Raw genomic sequence first — 23682 nt, 5'->3', positions numbered from 1 at the left:
AATAAGCAAAATCTCATTCTAGGAAGTGATATTCTATACTCCTAGATGATAAAGAAACAATAAAATCAATAACCCATTCATTATTTAAGGGTTCCATAAGTTATAGAGTTCAATTCACCATTAAAGAACCTTTAGCGGATGTAAGAACTTAAGACGATTATGGAATGAATGAAGATAACGGTTGAGACTTACCTTGATGAAGAGTGGTTCCCTAGCCTTAGAAAAATCGCCTTAATATTTCTTGGGAACTGTTTTTGGTGCTATGTGGGAAATGGGTTTGAAATATTGAATATAAAACACAGTTTCTGTCTCCCGTCGACCGCTGCAGTGGTCAACGTTCGCTACGGCGGTCCCGCTATAGCAGGAATGGTTCTACTATGGCGGACCTCATTTAATTTCCCCATTTCCCGCTGTGGCAAGCCTAGCCCCCCTATGGTGGACTCGCTACAGCGGCAATACCACCGCTGCAGCCGTCCAAATTGACCAGTGAGCTCTGGGTTTTCACCAGTTTTTCACCCAAAATCCCAACACCAATTCGAGGCCCTACAAACACGAACCAAACATGCATATATATGTAAAAACACGCTACACACTCACCCGTGGCCTCGGAGTTCCCAACGAAGGTCTAATTTACCAAGTCACCCCCCTCCCCTCAAATGAACATATAACAAGTTTCAAACAATGTGCAACAACAAACAAATCAAGTTTCAATTTTTAGACTTCTAACTCTTTGGGTTCTCATTAAGCTCATTTCTATTCTCGAGAAGGTACTAGCAAGGGTAAAATGGTCAAAGCCCCCATAATGACGTAGCGGGTCGTTACATCAATTACCAATTAAACAACCGTTCGTCCCCGAATGGACAAGGAAGGGAAACAAGGGAAAAGGTACCTGACGCATATCTGATTCAGCCTCCGAAATAGTTTCTTCAACTTACGAACCGTTCTATCTAAAATAGCAATTGACTCTTCCTCATAGGACATGTTCTCATCTAACATGACTGAATCCCAACAAATAATAAAAGAACCATAACTATGACATCTCTTCAACATAGAAACATGAAATACTGGATGAACGCCAGACAAACCTGGAGGCAAAGCCAACTCATCGGCTACCTCCCCCACTTGGCTAAGAATCTCGAAGGGACTGATGAACCTAGGACTGAGCTCTCCTTCTTTCCAAACCTCATCACACCCTTCATGGGTGAGACCTTCAATAAAACTTGCTCCCCAACCATGAACTCAAGATCTTGAACCTTCCGGTTTGCATACTCATTCTGTCTACTCTGGGCCGCCAAGAGCTTTTCCTGAATCACCTTAACCTTATCTAACGGCCCTCTCAAAAGATCAGTACACCATGGCCTTATTCAAATGCATCAAACCACCCGATAGGAGACCTATATATCCTTTCCATAAAGAGCCTCAAATGGGGCCATATCAATGCTCGAGTGGTAACTATTTTTATATGAAAACTCTGCCAATGGTAAGAACTGATCCCAATGGCCATCGAAGTCAATCACACAAGCTCAGAGCATATTCTCTAGAACCTGAATCGTCTGCTTAGACTGACCATCTATCTGAGGGTAAAAAGCTGTGCTAAGATACAACTTAGTTCCCAACTCAGACTGCAAGGTCCTCCAAAGACGGGATGTGAATGTCGTGCCCCTATCGGATACGATAGAAATAGGGACCCCATGCTAATGAACAATCTCACGGATATAAATCTGGGCCAACTTCTGAGCAGTATCGGTGATTTGAACTGGTATGAAATAAGCAGACTTGGTCAATCTATCAACAATGGCTCATATCGAATCAAACTTACCTAAGGTTTTTGGAAGACCAACAACAAAATCCATAGCTATCCTCTCCCACGTCCACTCAGGAATGGGCATCTTTTGAAGCATAACCCTAAGTCTCTGGTGCTCGTACTTAACCTGTTGAGAATTTAGAAACTGTGAAACAAACTGAATAATACCTCGCTTCATCCTAGCCCACCAATAATGTTACCTCATATCTCGATACATCTTGGTAGCACAAGGATGGATAGAGTATCTAGAACTGTGAGCCTTCTCTAAAGTCATCCTAATCAAGTCATCAACACGGGGGACACAGACACACCCCTTAATCCTTAGAACGCCCTCATTATCAATGGCCTCCTTAGCCTCACTACTCAAAACCTGGTCGCGAATCTTGTACAAACTCACATCCTCGAACTGTTTTGCCTTAATCTGCTCCAGAAACGATGATCTCGCCTCAACACAAGCTAACACTCTACCTGAATTGGACACATCAAGCCTCATGAAATTGTTAGCTAGAGTTTGAACCTCTTTGACCAACGGACGCTCCGAAATAATCAGCCAAGCCAAGCTACCCATACTAGCAGATTTCCTGCTTAACACATCTGCTGTAACGTTTGCCTTTCTAGGATGATACAAAATAGTAATATCGTAATCCTTATGAAACTCCATCCATCCCCGCTGCCTAGAATGAAGATCCCTCTGAGTAAAGACATGCTGAAGACTGCGATGATCGGTGAAAACCTCACAATGGACACCATAGAGATAGTGCCTCCAAATCTTCAAAGCGAAAACCACCGCTGCCAACTCCAAATCATGGGTGGGATAGTTCTTCTCATGAATCTTCAGCTTTCTGGAAGCATAAGGAATCACCTTCTTTTCCTGCATCAACACAACACCCAAACCAGAACGAGATGCATCACAATAAACCACAAAGTCCTTGCCCTCTACGGGCAAAGATAGAATAGGAGTTGTCGTCAATAAAGTCTTGAGCTTTTGAAAGCTCTTCTCACACTCGTTGGACCACTGAAAAGGTACCTCTTTTTGAGTCAAACAGGTCAAATGTGAAGCAATAGAAGCAGCAATAGAAGCAAACCCCTTCAGGAACCGACGATAGTAACTGGCTAACCCCATAAAGCTGCGAATCTCTGTCACTGATGTAGGCCTAGCCCAATCTCTCACTGCCTCAATCTTCTTAGGATCAACTATAAGCCCATCTTTCAACACCACATGGCCCAAGAAGGATATAGAATCAAGCCAAAACTCACACTTAGAGAACTTGGCATACAACTCCTTGTCTCTCAGCAACCCAAGAACAACCCTCAAGTGTTTTTCATGATCTTCTTTACTCTTCGAATAAACTAGAATGTCATCAATAAACACTATCACAAACGAGTCTAAGTATGGCTTAAAAATGCCATTCATCAAATACATAAAAGCAGCTGGGGCATTAATAAGTCCAAAAGACATAACAAGAAATTCATAATGCCCCTATCTAGTCCGGAAGGCTGTCTCAGGAATATCGTCTGCCCAAATTTTCAACTTATGATAACACGATCTCAAATTGATTTTCAAATATACAGAAACCCCCTGAAGATGATCAAACAAATCATCAATACGAGGGATGAGGTATTTATTTCGGATGGTAACTTTATTCAATTGGCATTAATCAATGTCACGGCCCAAACCGATGAGTCGTGACGAGTGTCTGACCTCTAGTGACCAAACACCTCTAAACACGTATTTGAAATATGCTGAACATCAAGGGCCTATAAATGGCATAAACTGATCTCATAAGAGGGAAATATCAGAACTCTGTACAATCTGCATATATATACACAACATGCGGAAGAACAGTGCAAGCCAGCTAGGCTGCTACATATACTGTACACAAAAGAATAGAAGTCGACAAGGCTACATCATCTGACTACTACATACAACTGTCTACAGACCTCTACTAGAATAAAAGCTGTAGAAAGTACGGGACAGAGCCTCGTCATACCTATATGTATACACATCTCAAAAGGGGCATACCAAAACTGACTGTAGCTCCGGATCAAATGGAGCGTATTGACCACTGCTAGATCTAGAGGTCCTATTGAGCTGGACCACCTGTCTGTCTCCCTGTACCTGCAGGCATGATTGCAGCCTCCCGAGCAATGGGGAGTCAGTACGGATAATGTACCGAGTATGTAAGGCATAAGAACAACATATACATGTAAGAATCATGGATAAGATCTAAACTCATAAACTGAAATGACTGACTGCATGTACTTGTATGAACTAGTATCTGCCTAAATCTACATAACTGACTGTCACGACCCGACTAGGGGCCGCGACGGGCACCCGGTGCTAGCCCACCCGGGCGCCCTTTGACTTATGCTTACTCTTACATATACGTGAGCCACATAATTAAACATACATTTCTATTCGTCATTCATGCTAGTCCCATTGGAGGACAATGCTTTCATATCATGGTTGGCATCTATACCACGTCAATGTACATGAGCTGACGAGGCTATCAAAATGATATACAAAATATAGGCCGATAAGGCCAGATATATCTAACCATATACGCGTGTCTACGAGCCTCTAAGAAGAGTATAACATAACACATAAGCGGGACAGGATCCCGCTATGCCCATAATTATACACAAAAGAATAAGTACCCAAAAGCTATTGCTCCGAATGAAATGGAGCTCTGCTATGTAGTCTCTGAGAATACAACTATGGATCAAGCCTGTTTCCCTGTGCACCTGCGGGCATGACGCATCGTCCACAAACAAAAGGACGTCAGTACGAAGAATGTACTGAGTATGTAAAGAATGATCAACATCAATATAAAAGCATAATGAACAACATGAGAAATAGAACAAGATGGGAGATGGTGATATCATCGTCATAGGCACTTACTTGCCTTTCATAGGACTTTCCATTTCTAATGCGTATTCGTGTACTTACATCCATAATCGCATCCGTACCATATTTGTGCTCGTATTCGTATACACACCCTTATTCACGTTCATGTCGTATCATATTCGTATTCACATCATATACATAATCATATCATATACATAGCATTTACATAGCATACCCGACTATGCAGGATTGGTGTTTCATACATACTTGGCCAACCAAGGCTCAAGGTTACTCATACCTGGCCCTACCAAGGCTTCAGGGTTACATCTACCTAGCCCTACCAAGGCGTCAGGGTTATCCATACCATCTGCAGAGGTGTGTGCGCGTTACGTGATCATATACATACTTATTTACATATCTTACCCGACCTCATAAGCTCGGGGTTCCATAATAGTCATACATAGACACATATACACAATAGCTCATAAGCATCTTTACTATTTACATTAGTATCATAATCATCATCAACATCATTGTTACTATTATCTTCATTCATCACCCTTATCTTTATAGGCTTACTCGTCATACGAGGGAATTAGTACAATCACGGCGTATCAAGAATCATGAGCTTACTAGCTCGGGAGATCAAGTCATTTGAAGGACATCATAGTCTCATAGAAGAGTTAGATATTTGGCCAAAGAACCATGCCTAATGAAAGAAGGGTTAGCCTTACATACCTTTTCCGTTCACTATTTTACACTTGCGCGTTCACCTCCAATGCTAGCATTTCTACCTTCATTGAAGTCATATTATCATTAGAATCGATAGCTAGCATATACGACCTAAGCTAGAGAAAATTGGACAGCATCTCCTTTATTTATACGACATTCCTCCATAACGTATATCAACTCCCAAACGTCATTAATACATTCACAATACCGTAACAATAGTCATTATTCATCCACATTATCCACATTTCTTAGACTTACTTTCAATTACTCATATCCATGGCTATAACACACAACTATGTCCATTCACGTACATTGCTCATCTCATGTTCTTAACATCATTTTTATAACACATTTACATCACAATACATCAAGACTCATAACTCAATTCAAACTATCTCTCAAAATGGCACTGTTCCACATTCATGACCCATTTTGCCATACCTCTCTACAATCCAAGTATTTCAACTCTAAAATACCTTAAACAACATAGAAACATCATAAATCTTACCTTAGATGTCATAGGAACAAGCCTTGGTTGATAATACTCCACTTGAGCAAAACCCTAGTTTATCTCCAATGAGATTTCTTGACTTGTATGATCCTTAATGGGTTTTCTTATACTTGATTCACTTAGTTTATGTTGTTGATCACCAAATATCCTTGAATTCTTGTGGAATTTGTGTAGAGAGATGTTTTAGAGAGAAGGGGTGTCATGTAGAAGTGAAGTGAAATGAAATAATAAACTTGGTCCCCTTTTTAATAACCCAAAATCTGATCTGAAGTGAACAGTCGTCGAAAGTGTACAGTGGCCGTAAACCCAGTTTACGGGCCGTATTCTGGTTTACGGTCCGTCTTTCACGACCATATTTAAGCATAACAGAACCATAAAGGTTTGCTGGAGGTCGTGATGGTTTACGGTCACAGTTTACGGGTCGTATTTCGATTTACGGTCCATATTCTGAGTCGTATTTAACCATTTAGGCATTTGGCAGAAAGTTGAAGTTTTGGAATGTTGAAAGACGATAGCAGTTTACGGTCCGTAAACCACTTTACGGGCCGTATTATATTTTACGACCAACTGGGTCAACGTGCAAATCTGCAATTTTCGCATTTTCAAAACTCATAATTAGTCATCCCCTTCTTAGTACAACACCGTACACTCATACTCTTCGTTGGTCTATTCATTGTACACTCACAGAGAAATATCCGAGGTGTAACACTGACAATGCCCCTGTGGGCACATAATATGCATGCTTATACCTATCAATGATGGTCATGCATCTATGTATGTGTGCGTATATAACGCCTGATATATGTACGTATATAATGCCTGATATATGTGCGTATATAACGTCTGATGTATGTGCATATATAGCGCCTGTAAGCCTCTATGTCATCTCGTCATTTCATATTGGCTCCTCTGCGTCCATAATCGATATCATCATCATAGTGGTAATTCGTATATAACGCCTATATCTCTTCTCATACTTTACATATATCTAATATTCGCGTATATAAAGCCTTCTGGTCACGGGTCAATGTACATAAATATATAATGAATGTAATGCATGAATAAACTGTATGCACAGAGCTGGCTACATAAGACTGGACCCATGAACAGAAGGATCCCTCATGAGCGGGGTACATGAACATAAAAAAACTGAAGTACTTCTAATGCTTCTAAGAGTAGAGTAATATGGAAGCTCGCTTACCCACTTGTTGGATCATATCATAGGATCATGCCAAAAAAAAAAAAAAGATGGCCTTAACATACCTTGAAGCATACTCAATCGTCCCACTTCTGCTTCTCGAACTTGCAAGTCTACAATTAAGATAACATAGTGCTTAATTAGACTATTTACTTCACTTACTAACCTTATTTAGATACATATAGAGCTTAACGATTTGTAGACAATATTTTCCTTATAAGCTTACAACTCTTCAACTTCTCATTCAATCCAACGTCAACCACAATATCCACAACACGATGACAACACACACACACACACACACACAGATATATATATATATATATATATATATATATATATATATATATATATATATATATATATATATATATATATATATATCAAATCCATTTCCAATTATCTCTTAAAATAACCCTAAGTCACTATCTTGTCTTTCATCAACTTACCACTCCTACAAATACCTTCTCTTTAGTTAGTTCACTTAAACTCTTGATAATAAACTCAAATACAAGGGTAGAAATCATTTACATACCTTGAAGGGTCAAAAATCCCAAGAATCACTTCAACTTCAACTCCCTAAGCTTCACAACCTTGAAGAAACCCTAGGAGAAACCTTCTCCCTCACAAGCTCGGGTTTACGGGGTCCGGGTCTTGTCAAATCCTCCCTAATATGATGAAAAATATTGGGAGAGAATATATTAAGGTTTTCTGATTTGGAAAGGAGGAAAATATGAAATAGGGTCGTGAACCACCTATTTATACTTGGAAGCCAAAAAGGTTACAACGGTCCAGTTCGACGAACGGGTCGATGGCCTGTCGACGTGTCGACGGTCCGTCGACTTGCCCTTTTGAGCTGGGCCTGCAAATGCAAGGTTGCGGGATCCTGTCGACGCCGCACGTCGACGGTCTTTCGAACATGTCGACGACCCGTGGACGATGATTGGTGTTCTGCAGATTTTTCTGATTCAGTTCAGATCGCATCGATTTGATTCGTTCAACTTCTAACTCTATAAATTGCCAGGAATATCTACTGGTACTCTCGTACACAGGGTAAGGCACTTTCTACCTTCAAATTGGGGCTCGGGTCTCTATTCCAAGGGCATACCCGACTAGGAAATCATAGGTTCTACCACTACCGATACCTGGACTTCATATCTTGTTACACTTCTCAATTCACCTCTTTTACGTCCTTGTCCCTTCATACTACCCCAAAACCAATTGAGAGGGCAGTAAAAAATTCTCTTTGAGTCTTTTAATAATGTTTCTCAATCCGGCTTCAAGATGAAATTTCCACACTCCATTAATTTGATACTCTCTCATTCTTGCAAGCTTCATACAGCCATATGGATATATCATTTCCAGATCATCTTGACAGGTCTTTAAAGGTCTAACGTACGTGCTTCTAGCATGCCTTGGAAAGTTAGAAAACAAGCTCTATCCGCTTACCTATCTCTGAATGTTTTTTTTTAACTAGAATAACCTATCTTTCCCAGATCTCTCGGAATGCATCGATCTTCAGGTACCGGTAGAGAACCAAGCATTTTAGCCTGAAAATTTTCCATAGATAGCTTATATGCTTCTTTACAATTACAACACCCATCTCAGCTTTAGGTTCATCCTTATTCGTGATTAGTGCCACGAAATTGTCTTACACAAGTTTACTCCCTATTATTTCTTCATCACAGCCTCTCGTTTTCAGTTTCTCATTTAAATCCATCTTATTGCATTTACCCCGCGATGCGGCTTTAATTCCTTCGTGTTTGAGTACTCTAAGCTCGGGAATTCTCGTATCACCCACACACTTTCTCTTCTAAACGATCATACATATTTGTTCCTCTTCATTGTGGGTTGCTACCGTCAAGTATTCACATACTTTCAAATAACTCGTCTCCATTTCAATCCTGTTCTTTTGTTAACTTCGAATCCTTCCATTGGCAAGACATTACCAAATTCTGAGTCAATTATTTTTGCCCTCAAGGTTTTCCCTGTACAGTGCTTCCCCAATCGTTATGCGACATTGGAACTTCGCATCCATATGTCTTGCTTGCGGTGGATACTCGACTTGACTTCCTATCATAGTCCATCATTCACTTCTCCCTCTAATCCAAATCTTACTCTCATCGCCTGTATCTCCTTACTATGAAATCATTCGCATGAGTTCTTATTGTATGGAAATACCGTTTTGTCCTTGCCTATCTTACACTTGAACTGAAGCCGCAATGCTCACGTGACGTACCTTCTTGAGACTAACACCGCTCTTCTATCATATGCCCATCCTTTAACTCTACCTCATAACCCATCTTATCGTTGTACAACTTCCATATTGAATTCTCCGCTCGTCTTCCATCCTATGGCCCATATCTTGTATTATCTCATTCTTACGTCTCCGGCGGCCATGTTGCCTCAAAAGAATCGAAGACTACTTCTTTAATGGTCTCTTTTGGTTATCGTTTTGTAGCCATGACTATTAAACCATGAAGTAATTGTCTTTACCTCAATGTTTCTTTCATTACTTCTATCAATACCCATAGACCGTCCTGTATGTTCACCATTTCCATCGATGTAGCTCATAACCGCTCTATACTCCCTATCCCGAATCATCCACCCGCCCTCTCCAGACTCACCTTTCCTCAATAGTATCTCCCTGGGACCTATAACTCACCGGGAATGAAATTCTATTTGTTGCTGTCCTGACATACGTATAAAGTCAGTCCATTGATCATTCATAACCAAACCTTGTTCCTCCTTTCGTCTTAACCCTCATACTTTCCTCAAATGATTTCATTCATAGGACAATAACCCTATACCTAGTTCGGATTACCATTGGCTTCTCTTTCCTTTCTTCCCTTTTTTCTCTCAGAACACCATCTCTTGATAAAACTGTAACTCAAGGTTCAACATCAATACCTCTACACTCTTCTCTGATCAGTTTACACTGCTATAGGAGTATTGTACTATATTATCCCAACATATTAATAACGGGGTAACACGTGGTCCTTTTAGAACTCTTTGTATGGATGTTATGTAAATTCGCTCTTCACGCATAGGCTATCTTACTCGACACTTGGTTCCATAATTCTCGTCATAACTTAATTAGCCACACTGTCTGTATAGCATGATTCATAATTTCTACCACTTCACGACTCCTGATTACATTCCCACTTAATGTTAGAATATTCACAGGGTTTAATTCTCTTCTCCCCTCTATTCCTCGAGGTACTGCTCTAGTGGACTTCCCTCCTATTTGCCTCGCTCCTACCCTTCCTTCTTTGTTTCCAACACTTCTACTGCGCATACCACATAGATCGAGCATTCATCACTTGTCATCCTTTTGTTTCGCCGATAAATCTTATCTTATTTTCGCTTTCCCTCATATCTGTAATAGCAATCCCTGTCATATAATCGTCCGAGTAATTTCCTAGATATATAACTTGAACCGTAACACGGAACACATCTCACCGAGGTCAATAAGGCTGGCTTATAGTGATATGAAAATTTTCTTCACACTATAACCATCAGGTGAAGCCTAGCTTAATAATCTGATTCGGCGTATCATGCATCGGCTTATACATATACATCAGGTTTATCTCATAACTTAACGTTCCCCAAAACGAAGAGATCTAGCCATTTTTCTAACTTGCAACTTTTTCTAAAGTGCTTATCGCTTTGATTCTCCTTAGTGTATAAAACTTCTTTCTATCCCAAGCACTTCACTTTTCTCTCTCATGTTCCTTATTGCATCCTAACCCATTCATCATTCCCTTAGCTTACTACATACTTACTATGTTTATTCCGCATTTAACTACTAACTCCGTCCTTAATCACTTATCATTAGGCCCTTTTTCTTGCTTCTCGCAACAATCCTGCTTACTGTTCCCACAACTTCCTTTAGATTCCTGGAAGAATTTTAGCAGAGTTTCCTTTATAAACATAACAATCCCAAACCTGCACACAACCTAGAAACACATCCCATGCCCTAAAGGCCACATACAGAAACACATATAATATACAGCTCAGCAGCACAAGGCTGACTACTATAAAAGGATTAAGTAATAGGACTTGTCTCATAAGTTGTACCTACACACTCTTTCTAGAATTCCATCGTTTTACACATTATGTCAATCAACTCTCTCTTCGTGGAGGTTTACTTACTCATAAATCATAATTCTAGCTATCATTGGTTCACTAACAGGCATAGACATCTCAAATCGTTGATTTGGCTCGGGTTTCAACCCAATATACTCTGCGACATAAGGAGTGATATATGACAGCGTAGAACCCGAATCAATCGATACGTATACACCAGAAGGGAGTACTGATAATATACCTGGAACAATATCCGGGGGAGACTCAAGATCCTGTCGCCCAGCTAATGCATTGGTGTGATTCATTGGTGTGATGCATTGGTGCATTACATTGAAGATTCAAACATCAATTCAAGTATTACAAATTATACCTATAAATGGTATAACGCGGACGTTGTCAAATATAGTAACCCAACAAGGTTGGGGTCGAATCCCACAGGGAATATGGTGTGAAAAGGGTACTAAAGTCGTAGATGCTAAGTTCTAAGTCTAATGTCTTAATCCGATAATTTGTGTAAAAGTTGGTTTTTCTATGACTAGTTGCTAAATTATTGCTTTGGTGAATATTTATGGTAAAAGAAACTAAGGTTGTGTCCCCGTTAGATAGAGTGTATAATCATGGGTATTGATCTTGATATACATGTAATGGATCATTATATGAATGCACTTAATCTCTATGTGAATCTCTACTATTTTCCAATAAATAAAGATTATATCTTTCTATGATTTTCCCAAATATAAGAAAGTGATTATGAAGAACGATTAATAATGCCAAGTAAATTCCTCTTATTCCTAAGTGAATTTATTAAACAAAGTTTAAAGCTTTGAGTTCTTGTTAATTATTCTTACTAACCCTAATTATTTTTCCAAATAAATTTAGGGTTTATGGCGTTAATCAATGTTTGCAACCATTAATTATGAATGAAGAATGAAGAATAACTAAACCCTAATAATCCATTATTTGTATATCAATGACAAACCCAATCACAAAACACCCATCATTGGGTTCACAACCCTAGTAAGGGAATTTAGTTGCTCATGACAAAGAACAAGAAATAAGAAATTGAAGAATTCATAATTGCTTACTTTGGAATAAAAAAGGAATTCGTAATACTTGAATTGATGTTTGAATCTTCAAAAACTAGAGAGAATTAATATTCTAAGTCAAGAGACAACAAAAATAATGAATGATCTCTATTAAAAACCCTACAAAGGCTATTTATAGGTTTTGGAATTACAGAAGTTTCCGATTTGGACTTTAGTCCCGTCATGGCGAAATACGGTCCGTAAATCACTTTACGGACCATAAATTTGGTTTACGCCCAAGTTGGCTGCTCAGTTGTGTGCAACTTGCCCTTTTGAAATACGGACCGTAAAGTAGTTTACGGTCCGTAAACTGCATGGTCGTAATTCAACATCTAATACTTCGACTTCCTGCCAGATGCTCAACTGGTTAAATACGTGATGGAATACGGACCGTAAACTGAAATACGGTCCGTAAACCTAGCTCGTAAACCACCATCTTCTCAGCTTGACTTTCTGGTTCTGTTATCCTTAAACATGACCATGGAATACGGCCCGTATTGTAGAATGCGGACCGTAAACATCACTTTACGACCTGGTTCTGTACTTCAACTGTGATTGTGCCGAATCTGTTCCTTTACCTGAAAAACACTAAAAACCACGTAAAATCACATAGGCTTGCTTAAAAACAAGTAAAACTTAGAGTCAAAAAGCATCGATTGTGGCGTAAAACCACGCCACATCAACACCCCCAACTTAAAGTATTTGCTTGTCCTCAAGCAGGCCATACCACAAAACGACTCAATCTAACACTTAGATATCATAAAATAACAATGTCTACATCGGTTTTGACTTGGAACTTTTGGCATGCATGTTTCCTTTCAACTGACCACCCCAACTGTAATTTGTAAAGCAATATACACACTTGAAGAACGTTATGACTAACCATGAAGCTTCTATACATGACATCACATTATCGAACATGCTTTTGTGCACACAAACGTTACTTTCAGCAGTCACTTTATTTTGTTCAATTCTCATCCTTATGCCCTCACATAGACCAAAGAATGTCACAACACACATATATACAACAAGAATGGGACGAAGATGAAAGAGAAGAGAAAACACTCACATTCACAAAGAAATTCATATCTACACATGCAAATACCATAGGCTTGCCCTTATTTTCTATGTTTTCATCCTAGGCTCGTTCGGTTGTGATCACATTAGGACTTGTTTTGGCTTGTAATGTAGGCTTCGGGACGGGTAGGATACCTTTTTGGTATTAGTGACTCACCCTCCTTGACACTACAACATCTCTTTACCTTGATTCGCCTCTTTTCTTTCCAACCCCTTTATTTTCTTTCACGTTTTTCGACCTCGATGTGGTTTTATTCCTATCCAACTAGCAATTCTTTTTGTGTTTAAATTTTCTGATGATGATTTTTTTTTTGGATTTATTTAGTGTCAACCACCACATCGACTCTCTATTAGCAAATTCCACCACCCCCAACCTTTGTTTTCAACATCCACTTTACATTTGATTTACCCCCAACTTAGGCGCTTGGCCTCGTCTATCTAGTAGCATCAAGGAGGGAACGGGTACGAAGATGGGTAAATTTCACAACGGGTGAGGTTTCATTCGGCTAACCAAGAAAAAGGTCAAAAAGGCTCAAAAAGGGACACTAGTGATATTTTCAGCTTTTGGAGAGGCTTATTTAGGCACAGTGACTTAACACAAAGAAAGCCTAAGATCATTTCACAACCAAACTAACTTTCGTATTTCAAACAAGACCAACCAGGCAAGTTCTAGATTATACATGCGTAAACAGAATTAAACTAACGACTCACACTCACATCGGCATAAGGACAATCATTTTTACACTTGTGACCTCCTAAGTAATCATTCCTCACACACAACACCCCAATAATCACAATGTCATATCAAGAATTAATCATGTCAGACAATAACTGTTCTAAGTATGCATTTTTCAAAAATTCTGAGGGGTCCAAATTTTCAACAAACTACAACACATGCCATCAGTTACAAAGTAACACCAAATAAGTCAAAATTATTCTATTCAACCTAAGCAACATCCTAAACATGCCAGTTTCAACAAAATAAAACCCCCCTCAGGAAAAGAACTCTGGCAAAGAAAAGCCGAGGGGGTTCCTAAACACCTATTTACACTATTCTACTATCAATTAGTCCCACCCCCAACTCAAGAATCAAGCACTGTCTCAGTGCTTCAGTTATAAAAACGAGGGAAAGGAAATGGTACCTTGGTGCTGGGAGCACCTCATGACTGGACTGCCGCATCTGGCGGTTGACTGGAGGACTCTCCTGGTTGGCGCTGCGGCTCAACTAGTGACTGAAAGATCGCCTGCTGCAGGTCCTCCTTTTCACTCCTCTTTAATCTCCTAGCCAACTCCTCCGGGTCCTCGGATGAGGCAAGAACCCTTTTTCCAGTATTGCGAACCGAGGGTTCGGCCTCCTTCGTGTCCTCCTCAGAATCCAGCAAGTCCAGCACCTTGAATGTGGTAGGCAAAATGGGCTGTGGTGCTGGTGCTGGTGTGGCTATCATCCCGTGCCCCTTGAGTGTTTCAAGCTCCTTTCTCAGCTTCTCCAACTCACTCCTCAAGGGACTAGACTCCCCTCCAGGTTCGGTCTGCTCTCGAGTCAACAATCTCGATTCAAAGCTGTCGAGCCTAACCTGATACACCTCGTGCTTTCTCTGAAACTCAGCACGGATCTCTGTGGTTGCCTCAGTAACCAGCTGCTGCACTATTTTCTTCACCGTCGGCCTGAATTGTAGCAAGATTTTGTCTACTTGCCTTTCGGTCCGCACCACTTTAATTGCAATCTGGCTGTAGTTAGCAGGACTGAAGTGCAGCAATCCCAGCTCTGGATCAGCAGGCTCGACTGTCGCAGCAGCAGTGGCGGACCCCGAAGGATGATCCTGTGTGGCCGGAGGTGGTGGTGGAGGTCTTGCCTCAGAACTACCAAGTGTGGCAGCGGCCTCCTGAGCATGGACAGTCCCAGAAACACCTGTCGTGCTAACCTCTGGCCCAGTAGTAGCAGCACCCAACTCGGACCCTATTGGATCAATCCCATAAGCACGGCTCGGACTCAACTCTAACTGAGTGTCGTCATCCCTCCCGGTCCTTTTTGCTTACCAGCTTGTTTTTCCTCCAATCCCCCACATGTGCGGCTGTAATGGTACCGTCTCACTCTGGAAGCGGAATTATTCTTGCCCGTCGACACAATGCCGTGATAAGGCATGGAAAGACCATGTTCTGGTTTGGCTTGTGTGCCCGGATATGCAGCTCCTCAGCTATCAATTCCGCAATTTCCATCGGGTATCTCGACATGAAGGAGGCAATAGTGACTGCCTGATTGGCGGAAAGGGTATTATCTGCCTGTGTTGGAGTGATCCAATACCGCAGCAAAGTCCACCAAAATTTGGCCTCCGTCGACAAACAGCTTTTAGTGATCTTGACCTTCCCATCGTTAGTCCATTTTTGCTCTTGTGGCTCAGATGTGATAAGTGCTGCAGTCCATTCCCTGACGGATTTGTTGTCCTTCCTGTCTCGTTTGTCTAAGAACAGGCTCAGATCTGTGGGAACCACAAAGTCATCACCAAACAGGACCCCGTTGATGGCTTTGGCAGAGATATCAACCAGGGAGTTCCGGACCGACACATTTTCCAGCATTGGGATTTGTTGCCAGGCAAGACTTGGCTTTTTCATCGACCTCAAGACGGCCCCATAGGATGCATAGAACTCTCGCACAATATGCGGAGCATATTCTCCCGGCTCATGAGTGAATGCATCTAATTTGTATCCTTTGATAGTCTCATCCAGCTGCGGGTGAGCTGAAATACCATCGAAAATCAGCCGCCGTTCTTCAAATATTTTCCTCGATGGCTGCCCACCAGTCTCAGACCCGGCCATCCCTTGGTCATACAACTCCTTTGACCCCTTTACCGAGAACTGCAGTTTTTCTTCATCCAATTGTTTGGTCCTGACGACCAGCTTGCGCCCCTTAGGCGGCGTACCATCAACTGGATCACTGCCCTCACTAGGCCCTGCTGAGTCATTCTCTGGTGGGGTCTGGGTGGCAGCCCCCCTGCTTGATGCTTCCGCGTCAGAATCCCCCTCTTTAGACTGGGAGGCTTCCGACGCAGACTTTGATGGAGTCATGAGTGAGGGCAGGGTTGATGTGGTTGCCATTTTGTCTTGGGTGGGGGCCCCCCGGACTTTTGGTGGCGGGATAACCTCGGCGTACTCGGATCCTGATTGTTCCCCTTCCAAAGTGGAAGGTTCATCTATCAACCTTGAATCCGAGCGCGCTCTCTTTTTCTTGCCCGTGCTGTGGGCCCCCGCTCTCGTTGCTTTTCTTTTCTGACCCATTCCTGCAAAAGACACCACATATCAGTTATCATGGAACAATCAACCAAAGATAAGAATATATGACTGTGCACAGAATACATGTTCTGTCTGTGGTCGTAAACACAAAAGACGGACCGTAAACTGGTTTACGGTCCGTAAACTGCGATCGTAAATTGAGCAATCATCTTCAGAACATTCTGTCCCTTGGTGAAATCTTAAATACGGACCGTAAACTGGTTTACGGTCCGTAAAGTTAGATCGTAAACTGGGATTCCTTTAGGATGTCATTCTGTCCACTAACATGCTTAAATACGGACCGTAAAGTGCAATACGGTCCGTAATGTGCAGTCGTAATTCGCACCACAGACAGACACATATTTTGATTTCACAATTTCATATCATATCTCGGTTTCACATTGTGTTGGGGTTTAGGCTACTCAGACTTCACCTATTTTTCTATCAATATTCATAATTCCCGCTATTGTCAAGCCATTGGTGGGCAGACCAAAAACTTCAAATTTTGAAGTATGGAATGCCCTCCAACCCATTTGTGTGTTATTAACAATTACCCACGAGAATTAAAAGAGATTGAACACCTCTATCCCTTCACTAGATCATTAACCAAGGTAATTATGCATTTAATCTCACAAACCCAGTCTAACAATCACTTACCACCAAGTTCAAGTTCACAGAAAGAAAGAAAATAAAATAAAATAATGAGGAACATCAATCATACCTTTCAATGATGAATCAGACCACTAGAGCACAGATTTTTAGAGCACCACTGCAATCACCAAAGAATTTAAACCTAGGGCAGAAGGGAATACGAATTTGTTGGTGGGTTGGGTTTTGTTTGTGGGTGGAGTTTGAGAAATTTTGGTGGTTAGGAAGATGGAAGATGATGGGTGAAGGTGGGGAACGTTGTTATATGAAAGGAGAGGGAGAATTAATTGTGGGAAGATGGAGGGAGTGAAAGAAGATGTGAAGATGGAGGGAAGGGAAATCGTGGGGTGTGATTCATCTGCCCTTGATTTAAATCGCGGTGTATTTAAACCGCTGCTTTGTTTCATTTTTATATATATATATCTCTAAATACGGTCCATAAAATAGTTTACGACCCGTATTTAGAGTGGTTATGATGGCAGAACACTGCAATGCTTCATGTTAGTTTACGATTAGGTTTACTAGCCGTATTGTGAAATACGGTCCGTCCTCCATGATCGTAAACTAGCATCTTCATTACAGTGCTCACTGTTTAGTCACATTGTTAAATACGGTCCGTAAACTTCAGGCGTATTTTGCAATGTTGAGAAACAGTGTCTTACAACTGAACTTACCTGCTTTTCAGCAGACTTTTTTCTGTGATATATTCCTGCACCAAAACAACCATTACCCTATATGTACGATAAAACAGCAAGGAGAAATAAACATTACACTTGGGTTGCCTCCCAAGAAGCGCTTGATTTAACATCGCTGCACGACGGTGGTGACCAATCACTCCTTCTCTTGGTACACCAGATCATTGTTCGTTCCGAGGTGTTTCAACCTGTAGCGATCAACAATCCTATCCTCCGAAACCATTCCGTGGTAGTGCTTCAATCTCTGCCCATTCACCTTAAATGTCCGAGTACCATCTCCGGACTTTAATTCAACCGCGCCATGGGGTGAGGCACCTACCACCTCAAACGGACCAGACCATCTAGATTTGAGCTTGCCTGGTAGCAATTTCAGCCGAGAGTTAAACAGTAATACCGAGTCGCCCTTGTAGAACTCTCGCTTCAGAATTTTCTTGTCATGGTATTTCTTCATCCTTTCTTTATAGAGGGCTGCACTCTCATACGCCTGGTACCGAAATTCATCCATCTCATTTAATTGGAACAACCGCAGCTTGGTTGCTTCCTCCCAATCCATGTTCAGCTTCTTCAGCGCCCACATAGCTTTGTGTTCAAGTTCAACCGGCAAGTGACAAGCTTTCCCAAATACAAGATTGAAGGGAGAAGTCCCAATTGGAGTCTTGAAAGCAGTCCGGTATGCCCACAGAGCATCATCGAGCTTGCGGGCCCAATCAGTTCTATTGGCATTCACTGTCTTTGCTAGAATACTTTTGATCTCCCTATTGGACACTTCAACCTGTCCACTTGTCTGAGGGTGGTAAGGCGTTGCTACCCTATGCTTTACACCATATTTCTCCATCAGTCCCGCGAATGATTTATTGCAAAAGTGGGATCCACCATCGCTGATTATCGCCCTCGGAGTACCAAAACGAGTAAATATGTTCTTCTTAAGGAACCCCATAAAACTCTTGGCCTCATTATTGGGTAAAGCCACCGCTTCTACCCATTTTGACACATAATCCACAGGTACCAAGATGTATTTCATTCCACCAGAACTCACAAAAGGTCCCATAAAGTCAATCCCCCAGACATCAAACACTTCCACCTCCATAACAAAATTCATAGACATCTCTTGCCTTCTGCCGATATTCCCTTGCCTTTGACATTGATCACAGGACCGCACCAAAAGATTAGCATCATGAAAAATAGTTGGCCAGTAATAGCCGCACTCAAGTACCTTGGCTGCAGTCCGGTTTCCACTATGGTGACCCCCAACAGGAGAGTCATGGCATGCCTTTAGAATTGCCATCACTTCACTTTCCGGAACACAACGCCGAATGATGTTATCAGCGCATGTTCGGAACAAATAAGGCTCGTCCCAATAGTACTGCTGAGCATCCCGCAAGAATTTCTTCTTTTGGTAAGTTTTGATATCATCGGGAACTATACCTGTTACCAAATAATTGGCAATATCAGCATACCATGGTGCCACCTCCATCGACACCGCCAACACCCTTTCATCTGGAAAAACATCATCGATATCAAGCTCATCAGAAGGTCTCCCAGCTTCTTTAAGCCGAGAGAGATGGTCAGCCACCTGGTTTTCAGTGCCCTTTCGGTCTTTCACCTCGAAGTCAAACTCTTGCAGCAAGAGCACCCATCTAATCAGTCGCGGCTTTGCTTCCTTCTTTTACATGCGGTATCTCAAGGTTGCATGATCAGTATACACCACAACGTTGGACCCCAACAAGTAGGCCCGAAATTTCTCGAAGGCAAACACAATGGCAAGCAGCTCTTGCTCCGTCACTGTGTAATTCATCTGTGCAGCATTCAGCGTTCTGCTAGCATAATAGATCGGGTGCATAATTTTATTGTGCCTCTGCCCAAGCACAGCACCTATTGCGAAACCACTAGCATCACACATCAGTTCAAATGGTAGGGACCAGTCAGGAGCAACAATAATAGGAGCAGTAGTGAGACGCTCTTTTAATTCCTCAAACGCCTTCTGGCACTTTTCATCAAACACAAATTTAGCCTTTTTTTCAAGAAGCTTGCACAAGGGATTGGCAACTTTAGAGAAATCTTTGATGAAGCGCCGGTAGAACCCAGCATGTCCCAAGAAACTCCGGACACCTTTGACTGAGATAGGTGGAGGAAGCTTTGAAATCACATCAATTTTTGCTTGATCGACCTCGATTCCCTTTTCAGAGATTTTGTGATCGAGGACGATTCCTTCCTTCACCATAAAATGGCATTTTTCCCAATTCAACACCAGATTGGTCTCCTCACATATTTTCAGCACTTGACCCAGATGGCCAAGACAATCTTCAAATGAGTCACCCACCACGGAAAGATCATCCATGAACACATCCAAGAAATCCTCCACCGTGTTGGAGAAAATTGACATCATGCACCTCTGAAAGGTGGCTGGTGCATTACACAACCCAAAAGGCATCTAGCTAAATGCAAATGCCCCATAAGGACAGGTGAAAGTGGTCTTCTCCTGATCTTCCAGAGCAATGTTGATCTGGTTGTAGCCCGAATACCCATTGAGGAAACAATAGTAAGAACGCCCTGCTAACCTGTCAAGCATCTGATCAATGAAGGGCATAGGAAAGTGGTCCTTGCAAGTGGCTATATTGAGCTTGCGGTAATCCATGCAAACTCTCCATCCGGTGACAGTTCTGGTTGGGATCAACTCATTCTTGTCATTTGGCACAACCGTGATACCGCCCTTCTTAGGAACACATTGGACCGGGATAACCCATTTACTATCAGCAATCGGGAAAACCACACCTGCATCTAGCCATTTGATGATCTATTTCTTGACGACCTCTTGCATATTCTCGTTTAGTCGGCTCTGATGCTCTACATTGGGTTTGCTGCCCTCCTCCAACTGAATTTTGTGCTCACAGATTCCAGATGGGATACCTCGAATATCTGCTATGGTCCAACCAATAGCACGCCTATACTCCCTCAACACCTTCAAAAGCTGCATACTCTGCTCCTCAGTCAATAAGGCTGAAACAATCACCGGTAATGTATTGTCGGGACCAAGGAACTCATATTTCTGGTGAGATGGGAGTTGCTTAAGTTCCAACTTAGGCGGCTCAATGATTGAAGGCTTTGCTGGAGGAGTTGTTCTATTCTCGAGATCGAGACTAAGCTTCTTTGGGTGATATGTGTATGAGCCCAACCCAACAAGTGAATTTACTGTCTCCTCATAACCTTCCATGTCTTCAGCATCAAAATTTATCAAAATACCAGCCAAGGCCTCTCCCAAACTCTCTTCTTCCATCTTGAACTCCACTGCTTCATCAATAACATCGACGGAATCAATTACCGAAATACTCTCGTAAGCACTTGGTAACTTCATCCCTTTGCTAGCCTGAAAGGTCACTTCTTCATTGTTGACTCGAAACTTTATTTCATTTTTCTCAGAATCCATCAGCGCCTTCCCTGTAGCAAGGAAAGGTCTCCCCAAAATGATAGGAATGTCCCGATCTACAGCACAGTCAAGAATAACAAAATCAGCGGGCAACAAAAATTCACCAACCCGCACAATGACATCATCAACCACCCCAACAGGTCTTTTGATAGACCTATCAGCCATCTGCAACCTCATCGTAGTCGGCCTTGGCATCCCCAAAACTGATTGTTTATATATAGCAAGGGGCATCAAATTTATACTCGCCCCATTATCACACAAAGCGCGAGCAAAATCGTGGTGCCCAATAGAACAAGGAATTGTGAACGCCCTAGGATCTCCTTTTTTCTGCACAGTTGTAGTTGAAATAATGGAACTCACAGTGTGAGTCAAACTCACGGTGTCATGCTGCACCGTTTTCTTCTTGGTCAGCAACTCCTTCAGATATTTTGCAAAATCGGGCATCTCCTTGACAGCTTCCAAGAAGGGAAAATTCAGAGATAACTGCTTCAGCTGATCATAAAACTTCTCAAACTTAGCATCTTCATTCTTCTTTACCAACCTCTAAGGAAAAGGAGGTTTAGATTTGAAGAGCTATGTCAAAGGGCGAAGAGCCCCTTTTACAGCCTGCTTGCTAGTGTTATCAGCTTCTCTCACCATCTCTGGAATATCAGCAACCTTCTTGTCAGCAGGGATATCATCAACAATAATAGGTGCGTCAGACTGCACCTCATTCTCTTCATCTATCGGCTCAAGATCAATCACCTCTTCAGCAGCTCCCTGTATTATTTTGCAACTTCTAGTAGTAATGGCAAACACATTGTTTAAACCGCCTCCCCCATTCTTCGGATTCGGGATGGTGTCACTTGGAAGTCCTCCCTTTTTTGGAGGGTGCTGCTCTCTAGAAATATCCCTCATCTGCGACTCAAGCTTCTGAATAGCTGTTGTATGAGAACCCACTGTTTCTGTCAACCCAGATAGAGTCCTCTCAGACTTCGATTGATTTGCCAGAATCTTCTCAAGCATTGCTTCAACTTTCGAACTACCCTGCTCTGATGATTGCCCTTTCGGTGGTATATAAGGGTTGGAACTCTTGTTCCCAAAATTGTTGTTGTTGTTGTAGCTCCCTTGGTTCGCACCTCCATAGTTATTGTTGTAGTTCCCAGAATTGTTGTAAGCACCTTGACCTTGCTGAGGTCTTCATTGATTCTGATTCTGATTCTGATTCTGATAGCCACCCTGATAATTCTGTCTTTGATAACCCCCTTGAGAGTTATTAACATAGTTAGCATCTTCAACCTGCATAGGTGGCCCATCCAGGAATGGACCATCTTGAGCATGGTACATCCCTTTTGGTAAAACTGCATCTTCCTCACAAACATTTACCTTCTTGATTTGAGACTCATCAAACTTCTTCGTCAGCAAGGAAATATTTGTTGCAAGTTCTGCCAATGTTTGCTGGGTATCCTGATTCTCCTTCACTATATTCTGGAGAATAGCACTACCATACGGTACCACATCAGCATTGTTCGAGTGCCAAACCTGATTATGAGTTGTCAGCTTGTTAAGTATTATGGTCACTCGTCGGAAGGTCTTGTTCATAAAACACCCATTAGTTGCATTGTTAGCTACTGACTGTGTCACTGGATCTAACCCTCGGTAGAACTTCTCCATCAATATATTTTCCGGAAAACCATGATTTGGGATCTTCTGCAGATATTCTTTGAACCTCTCCCAGGCTTCATATAGTTGTTCCCCCGGTCGCTGCTTGAATTCATATATCTTGTCTCGAATCTCAGCCTTCTTACTAGGAGGATACCATTTTTTAAGAAAAACAGTAACCATCTCTGCCCATGAAGTAATTGAATTTCGGGGCAGCTTCTCGAACCACGTTCTTGCCTCTCCATCTAAGGAATACTTGAATAGCCTCAACCGAATAACATCTTGTGGAACATTGTTCTGGACGTGATTAGCACACACATCCACAAAATTCTGCAAATGACGTTGAGGGTCATTCTCGGTAGAGTTCCGAAAGTGCCCATCAAGTTTCAGCAGCTGGTAAAGAGATGAGTCAATTTTCACACTAGCTGCTCCAACTCGAGGTTGAACAATGGCAGATGCATAGTCCTCCTCTTGAACCAGTTCAGCAAAAATATTCTCTTCATCAGATTCATCCGTTTGATTGTTCAACCGATTCACCTGATTTCCCGTACGCTGATTTTGCTGATTTTGATTCATATCCACCTGGTTTACATAAAGTAGCAAACAAGGTGTGATGGAATAAGCAAAAGACTTTACTCAAATAAACACTATTTAGTAATTTCA

The 23682-nt window shown here is 41.7% G+C and overlaps 1 non-coding gene across 1 annotated transcript; it reads left to right on the top strand.

Moving 5' to 3' along the window:
- The first annotated feature begins 23047 nt into the window (after window positions 1–23047).
- LOC132616357 (small nucleolar RNA R71) lies at window positions 23048–23153 on the top strand. The gene has a single exon (XR_009573144.1). It is a non-coding gene; the product is annotated as a small nucleolar RNA R71 (small nucleolar RNA).
- Window positions 23154–23682: the final 529 nt, after the last annotated feature.

The sequence above is a fragment of the Lycium barbarum genome, chromosome 10 (assembly GCF_019175385.1).
Source record: "Lycium barbarum isolate Lr01 chromosome 10, ASM1917538v2, whole genome shotgun sequence".
NCBI classification, from domain to species: domain Eukaryota; kingdom Viridiplantae; phylum Streptophyta; class Magnoliopsida; order Solanales; family Solanaceae; genus Lycium; species Lycium barbarum.
The sequence above is the reverse complement of the archived record's forward strand: the minus strand, read 5'-3'. Positions and strand labels throughout refer to the sequence as shown.